This window comes from Triticum aestivum, chromosome 6B, assembly GCF_018294505.1.
Source record: "Triticum aestivum cultivar Chinese Spring chromosome 6B, IWGSC CS RefSeq v2.1, whole genome shotgun sequence".
Taxonomy (NCBI): domain Eukaryota; kingdom Viridiplantae; phylum Streptophyta; class Magnoliopsida; order Poales; family Poaceae; genus Triticum; species Triticum aestivum.
This window is the reverse complement of record NC_057810.1, coordinates 25350127-25359030: the sequence shown is the minus strand read 5'-3', so window position 1 is coordinate 25359030 and position 8904 is coordinate 25350127.

The following is an 8904-nucleotide window of genomic DNA, read 5'->3' as shown; positions in this document are numbered from 1 at the left end:
GGTATGGTGCTCCAAAGTGCAAGGGAGTCCAGGGCTGAAGCCCAAGGCGCCCGTCGGGAGATCCAAGAGGCAAAACAGATTGCGGCGGGTAAGGACTTTAATATGCAGAACAAATTTGTAGGGAAAAAGTATAGATTTCTGACCCGCATTTGGAGTTCTTCAGGAGTGTTTGCGGATCTTCCCCGAAGTATTGCTGATGCTGCGGATTTCTTCCGAGCTGAAGACGGGAGCTCAACAGAAAAGTTGTTCTGGTTGCAATATCTTGCGCCAGAGCATCCAGTAGCCCTCAGTAATCAGCTAAAGCAGCTGATTGAACTGCATAGGATGGCCGAACTGGCCATGAAGGATGTTATAATCCGTCTTTGGCCGGCCGAACCCATACCCAGCAGTTATTTTGGCTTGTAAAGCGGCTGGTCGATGCCTGCCCATGGCTTCATGCTATAAAGCAGTCCGCTTATGTCGAGGGTGCTCGGATGGCCTTTGCCCGCGTCAAAGTGCAGTGGGCGAAGATGAATGCCACCAATCTTGCAACTGAGGGACCGCTCGCAGGCAAGGAGCATTGTAAGCCGGAGAAATATTTCAAAGACGTCCTGGAAGGGTCCCGCATTGTAGAGAGCCAATGCTCGAAGGACATCATTTTTGAATGAATGTATCTGTGCTGCCCAAACTTTGTATTTCATGAAAACAAGTCATTTGTATAATGTGTTTATTGTTTCATCGTAAATTATTTCCCCCCTGTGCGGCCGTTTATTTAAACTGAGAGTTGGCCAGTCATCAGCTTCAACCCCTCGCGTAGATAGTACGGGGGTGTTTGGACAGCACAAAAACACACTTGACCCAGTGACCTGGTGCTTGAAGGAGGTGTTAGTGCGGCGAACCAGGCAATCAGACTATGTGACTTTATTCTCACTTAGCAATAGGAGTTTGACTATAGGATTGTAGGCGCAGCCCCTGGTATTTGTTTGATAGTCCGAACATGGGTGCTGTAAACGCTTGTCCCGGTATTGACCGGTTCATCGCCTAAAGCGAAGAAAATCGCAACCGATTTTGAAGTAGTTGCCGAATAGCTGACCAGCTTTCACCGCATCATGACAGTCAGTTTTCGGCCTTCTCTACTGAGGTGTTTATCCGGATGACCCGGAAACACAATCGCAGTAGTTCTCCCATTACTACCTTAGCCGATTCAGCGGAACGTAAGGTAGAAAGCACAGGAGCCGGGCAACCCAACTATTGAACAAAGACATGATTCGGAGTCGATGCATATAATGCTATATTCGGGACGCCGAACTGTACTTATGAAAAGTGTTTGGACTTTATTGTATTTGAAGAAGTGTACGCGACTGAATAAAGCCCCTGGCGATTTAAGTCAAGACGAGATGTACATGACAATCAGACCAAAAAAAGGAAAGGAATATAGATTAAGAGATAAGCCAGTAGCAAATAGCCAGGGCGAAAAACTGCTTCCATTATAGTCTGATTGATACGTTAAAACGTACTTGAACAGATAATGCTATGACTATCAAGGCTATTTTACATGCCGAACACAAGGGAAATCTGCGTACAAGTAAAAAAGGGAAGAGGCAATCTTTAAGGATCCTTTTAGATACTCTACCGTCCGCGCTTCTCTTCGCCTTGGTAAGTGATCTTTTTAGAGGATCAGTGACCGGGTTGTCATAAAGAGCCCTTGACACCATCAAAAAGTGATATATGTTTTAAAGAACCTAAAAAAAGAAAAAAGAAAATTAAGAGAAAAAGTGTAAGAAAGTCTAGGTAGGGTCGAGCCGTGTGGACTTTATCTTTGATATGCCTCCGTCTTTGCCCGTGGTATCTCAAGTGCATAATTATGTGCACGCGGTACATATGCCGCATCTATATTGGGGCTAAGATAGAGGCCGAATTGCTAACGAGCTCCTGACGAGCTGGACTGTTATTTTGCAGGATAGTCCGTACTCGTTTAACAGAGTCCAGAGGCTTGACTCCCGAAGTGGAGTTTGCTTGATAAGGACGACCTGGACTACTGCTGCGAGAGCTGCGATGTGTTCCTCGGTACGGAGGGAGTGATCCATGTTTCCATGGACTGTTATAACACCGCGTGGTCCTGGCTGCTTAAGTTTTAGATAAGCATAGTGCGGGACCGCATTAAAGCGGGCAAACGTAGTTCGTGCAAGTAGTGTGTGATAACCACTGCGGAAAGGGACGATGTCGATGATCAAGTCCTCGCTTCGGAAGTTGTCTGGCGAACCGAAGACGACTTCCAATGTGGTGGAGCCCGTGCAGCGGACCTCTACACCAGGAATTACTCCTTTGAAGGTTGTTTTGGTGGGCTTGATTCTTGACGAATCAATACCCATTTTGCGGACTATGTCTTGATAGAGCAGGTTAAGACTAGCCGCCGTCCATGAGGACCCTCGTTAGGTGAAATCCGTCGATAATTTGGTCAAGGACCAACGCGGCTGAACCTCCATGATGGATACTGGTCGGATGGTCTCGGCAATCAAAAGTGATCGGGCATGGTGACTATGGGTTGAATTTGGGGCGACTGGCTGTATTGCATAGACGTCCCTTAACACGCGCTTGCGCTCCCTCTTGTGGTTGTGAGTAACGTATATAATGATCACCATTTTTACATCAGGGGGAAATTTCTTCTGTCCCCATGTATTCGGTGGGCGAGGCTCTTCGTCTTTGTCCTCGATGGGCGACCCTTTCTCCATATGCTTGGTGTTTGACTTACAGGCCTGTTTGAAAACCCAACAACTTCTGCCGGTGTAGTTGGCAGGCTTATCAGGGGTGCCATGAATCTGGCAAGGTCGATCAAGTATTCGGTCCAGGCTAGATGACCTGGTTTTGTTCTTTTGGATGGCTTCTTCCGCTGATCGGGTTTGGAGCCACTGAATCCGGCGTTAACCATCGTGTCTTCGACATTTTCAGTATTGCTCCGTCGCTTATTTTTGTTGTGCCAGGGCCTGCCGTTATTGTTCCTAGCTTCAGAAGTGCCAGGGTAGCTGGTGCTGGTGCCGCTATGGGCTAGGCAGCTATCGCCGCCTACACAAAAGTGTGTCATGAGTGTTGTGAGGTCTGCCATGGACTTCGACTTTTCTTGGCCGAGGTGTCAGGCGAGCCATTCATCACGGATGCTGTGCTTAAAGGCTGCTAGAGCTTCGGCATCCGGACATTCAACAATTTGGTTCTTTTTTAACTAAGAACCTAGTCCATAATTTTCTGGCCGACCCTCCGGGTTGTTGGACTATGTGACTGAGGTCATCAACATCCGGAGGCCGGATATAAGTGCCTTAGAAGTTGTCTCTAAAGGCATCCTCCAGGTCTTCCCAGCTTCCAATAGAGTTTTCTCGGATACTATTTAACCAGTGTTGAGCTGGTCCCTTAAGTTTTAGAGGGAGGTATTTGATGGCATGTAAATCATCACCACGAGCCATGTGAATGTGGAGAAGAAAATCTTCAATCCATACTACGGGATCCGTTGTGCCTATCGTATGATTCAATGTTCATGGGTTTAAACCCTTCTGGGAAATGATGCTCCATTACCTCGTCGGTGAAGCATAAGGGGTGCGCGGCGCCTCTGTATAGGGCAACGTCGCGACGCAATTCCGATGGAGTCCGACTATGGTAATCGGCCCGGGGAAGGTTATGCTTGTCGCGCCAGGCTTGATGCCATCTTCCCGTGCGGAAGCACGGTGCCTTGATCCATAATTATTTGGTCTGACCGGTTCTACTGTCCAGGTCTGGTTCTAAGTCGTAAGTGTATCCTGCAGCCGCTGTCTCTCTGCCTTTACAACAGGGTGGTGTAGGCTAGTGTTCGGCTTGAGTTGCCGGACTGTCCCGACCACGCGGTGGTCGATCAGGTTTGTCGCTGGCTTTACGCTTTGGCGGTATATGCTCCAGGGCCTCATCATCAAATTGGGGTAGCAACTTGCGGTTTGGGTAAATCTTGGTTGGGCGCTCGAGTCCGTATTCCTCGGCTGCTAGGACATCAATCCATCTGTCATTGAGAAGATCCTGATCAGCTTGAAGCTGCTGCTACTTCTTTTTCAGGCTTCTTGCCGTGGCAATTAGCTCGCGCTTGAATCGCTCTTATTCGAGGGGATCCTCTGGCACGATGAATTCTTCTTCTCTGAGGCTCTCATCCTCTTTGGAGGTTGGTAGGTAATTACTGTCCTCCGAGCCCTCGTCCTCAATAGGCTTGTCGGGGTTGACTTGCCCGTCCTCCAAATCTTCCTGTTCGGATGTTTGTTCTATAGGGTTTCCTGGTTTTCGGCGTTCTTCAGGGTATTATTGTCTCCAGTGCTGGTATTGCTGTCTTTTTCGCGACGTGACTTTGAGCGGCACCGCTGACACCAGCGCTTTGGTGGTGCCTTGGAAGCTTTTCTTCCTCTGGATCTTTCCCACCATCATTGTCATCCTCTTTGGGTGTGTCCACCATGTATACGTCATATGTGGAAGTAGCTGCCCAGCGTCCGGTGACCGGCGGGTTCTGGCTTTGCTTGTCTCCGGCATCGTCTTCGATACCGTCGATGTCTTTGGAGTGGTAGTCGAGCATGTCGGTTAAGTCCTCGATAGTGGCTATGGAGTGGGTGGTGGGTGGGACATAAAATTCCCCGCTCTCAGCCCCTGGTATGGGCCGGGCATAGTTTGGCAGCGATCCTTCTGTAATAGCGAGAGATCGGATAAGGTCCAGGGCCTCGTCTAGGAGCGAGGTCTGGACTGGGAAGCGAAGGCCCGGTGAGTTGGGCGGCGCAGAAATTCCCTGGCTGAACTCACATAACATGGACCTCAAGGGTTCGGAGCTAGTGTGTGGAGGCGGTCTGGTTCCATAATGGTGAAGGGAGCCTGGTGCAACTCCGGACCTGCCGGTGAGGCGATCCCTTCCGGTCCTCCGGTGTCCGTCTCTATGGCCATAGAGAGTCCGGCGGGCTCTAAACTCCCGTCTTCGGACCCGGTGATGCGCTCCGGATCTATGGCCAGAGCGGTGTTTGGAGCCGCGAACCCTTTGACGATCAAGTCTCCTCGGATATCAGCGACATAGTTCAGATTTCCAAAACTAATCTGATGACTGGGAGCGTAGCTGTCGATCATCTCCAGCTGGCCAATCGAATTGGCCCACAGTGCGAAGTCGCCGAGTATGAAGATCTGGCCGGGGAGAAAAGTCTCCCTCAAGGAAGTATTGTTGTGGATGATTGATGCAGCCATCGAGCCTTCTAGTGACGGCATAGTAGAACTCTCAATGAAGGCACCAATGTCGGTGTCAAAACCGGAAGATCTCGGTTAGGGGGTCCCGAACTGTGCGTCTAAGGATCAAAGGTAACAGGAGGCAGGGCCAAGATGTTTTACCCAGGTTCGGGCCCTCTTGATGGAGGTAATACCCTACTTCCTGCTTGATAGACTTTGGTGAGTATATGGGTTACAAGAGTTGATCTACCACGAGATCATACTGGTTAAACCCTACATTTCTAGCGTGTAAGTTTATGATTCTGATTCTGCCTCTACGGACTAAACCCTCCGGTTTGTATAGACACCGGAGGGCCCTAGGGTTGTACAAGGTCGATTTACAGAAAATGGAATGTGCGTGATCCGAACGCCAAGCTTGCAATCCCTTTAAAGGAGAGTCCCATCCGGAGACGGGGCAAGGTCTTCGATCTCACATCTCCACGGCCCATCAGTTTGGCCCATGGCACATAGGCCAGCTCCCCGAGGACCCCGTAATCCAGCACTAGTAGAAAACAAGGCTAACGTTCAGGCCTGGCCAGCCAATTAGTCCCGGTTCTTCAAGAACCGGGACCCATGGGGGGTATTAGACTCGGTTCGTGAGCCCAGGGGGGCGGCCGGGGCCTCGTGGGCTTTGGTCCCGGTTCGTGTGGAACCATTTGTCCCGGTTCAAGCCACGAACCGGGACCAAATGGTCCTTGCTCCTGGCCCACAACCACTGGTCCCAGTTCGTGGCTTGAACCGGGATAGAAGGGGGGGCCTTAGTCCCGGTTCATGCCACGAACCGAGACAAATAACTTGCCTATATATACCCACCGCCGTGGCAGAGCACTCCAGAGTGCTTTGTTTTGTCAAGCCGGCGAGGGAGGGCATTTGGGTGCTCTAGTTCACCTCCTATGCACATGAGATGTTCGATGAAATGCCCGAGCCACACTAGTTAACCTTTTTCCTCTCGAAACTCGACCTCTGAGCTCCATTTTCAATGAGATTTGTCTATATTTAGCGGTCCTTCACGCCCCGTCCCCGCCCTGTCTTCACCGCCGTCGATCGCCCGCGCCGATCTCGTCGCCGGCACCACCATCGTAGCCTCTTGTTCTTATCTTCTGTCTGAAAAAAAAAATTCTGACTTCTAATAGATACTTGTCTAATTTTTTACTTTCATTATTCCTTGTTATTATATAGTGCGATGGTTTTGGTATCCGCCCCCGTCGGCCCTCGTTCTGTCTATGATTCAGATGTGGTATATATTATCTTTTCATAACTATTTGGTTCATTTATTGTTTATGACAATTATGCCGACCAATGTGACATAGATTTTATTTATCTAGGAGGTTGTTGAACCGGAAATTCCAACCGACCCTATTGTCGAGAGATTAAATTTGGTTGAAGAAGAAAACAATTACTTGAAGGAAAAAATAAGAAAAATTGAGGAGGAGAAGATGATATTGGAGTTGCATGTTGCGGATGTCCTCGATGATCACAAGATCAAGATCGATGCAATGCGGTTGAAGATTAAAATGATTAGAAAATATTCCATTCATACCGAGGCTTCGTATCATTATGCAGTTGGATCAGTTGTTACCTTGGTTGCGGTTACGATCGCATTTGTTTTTGCATTGAAATGTTTTACGTCATTTCAATGTATGGTTTAATTAGATGCTCTGGAGAGCTATATGTTGTTCATTGAGAACTATGTATGTACTTTGGTTTTAATGCTCTGGAGAACTATGTATGTACTTTGGTTTCAGAGTTCATTTCAAATGCTTTTCAACTTCATGGTCTTATAGCTCAAAATAATCAGTAAATGCACGAAAAATAACAGATGTAGTCAGAAAGGGTTGTAAATTGATGATGTGGCTTTGAATGGTGCATTTTGAACACAGAAAAATAATGGAGTTCAAATAAGTTCAAAAAAATGAAATCCCTTTGTAATAGACGAGTTTCCGTATGAAACCCTGATACTTCGAAAGAGATTGTTCGTTTTGTACACGAAGTGCATCCAGTTTTTGCCGTAACCCTCTCTACTTTCTCGCACATGCTATGTGGGTGAAATGATGATACCATGCAAACTTGGAACCTTTTCAGAGTTCATTTCAAATGCTTTTCAACTTTATGGTCTTAGAGCTCAAAATAATTAGTAAGTGCATGAAAAATAACAAATGTAGTCAGAAAAGCTTGTAAATTGATGATGTGGCTTTTAATGGTGCATTTTGAACACAGAAAAACAATGCAGTTCAAATAAGTACAAAAAAATGAAATCCCTTTGTAACAGACGAGTTTCCGTATGAAACCCTGATACTTCGAAAGAGATTGTCCGTTTTGTACACGAAGTGCATCCAGTTTTTGCCGTAAGCCTCTGCACTTTCTTGCACATGCTATGTGGGTGAACTGATGATACCATGCAAACATGGAACCTTTTCAGAGTTCATTTCAAATGCTTTTCAACTTCATGGTCTTATAGCTCAAAATAATCAGTAAATGCATGAAAAATAACAAATGTAGTCAAAAAGGGTTGTAAATTGATGACGTGGCTTTGAATGTTGCATTTTGAACACAGAAAAACAATGGAGTTCAAATAAGTCCAAAAAATGAAATCCCTTTGTAACAGACGAGTTTCCATATGAAACCCTGATACTTCAAAGAGATTGTCCGTTTTGTACACGAAGTGCATCCAGTTTTTGTCGTAAGCCACTGTACTTTCTTGCACAAGCTATGTGGGTGAAATGATGATACCATGCAAACTTGGAACCTTTTCAGAGTTCATTTAAAATGCTTTTCAACTTCATGGTTTTATAGCTCAAAATAATCAGTAAATGCATGAAAAATAACGAATGTAGTCAGAAAGGGTTGTAAATTGATGATGTGGCTTTGAATGGTGCATTCTGCACACAACAATGGAGTTCAAATAATTTCAAAAAAATGAAATCCCTTTGTAACAGATGAGTTTCCGTATGAAATCCTGATACTTCGAAAGAGATTGTCCGTTTTGTACATAAAGTGCATCCAGTTTTTGCCGTAACTCTCTATACTTTCTTGCCCATGATATGTGAGTGATATTATGGTACCATGCAAACTTGGAACCTTTTCAGAGTTCATTTCATATGCTTTTCAACTTCATGCTCTTATCGCTCAAAATAATCAGTAAATGCATGAAAAATAACAAATGTAGCCAGAAAGGGTTGTAAATTGATAATGTGTCTTTGAATGGTGCATTTTGAACACAGAAAAACAATGGAGTTCAAATAAGTTCAAAAAAAGGAAATCCCTTTGTAACAGACGAGTTTCCGTATGAAACTCCGATACTTCGAAAGAGATTGTGCGTTTTGTACACGAAGTGCATCCAGTTTTTGCCGTAAGCCTATGTACTTTCTTGCAAAAGCTATGTGGGTGAAATGATGATACCTTGCAAACTTGGAACCTTTTCAGAGTTCATTTCAAATGCTTTTCAACTTCATGGTCTTATAGCTCAAAATAATCAGTAAATGCTTGAAAAATAACAAATGTAGTGAGAAAGGCTTGTAAATTGATGATGTGGATTTGAATGGTGCATTTTGAACACTGAAAAACAATGGGGTTCAAATAAGTCAAAAAAATGAAATCCCTTTGTAACAGACGAGTTTCCGTATGAAACCCTGATACTTCGAAAGAGATTGTCGGTTTTGTACATGAAGTGCATCCAGTTTT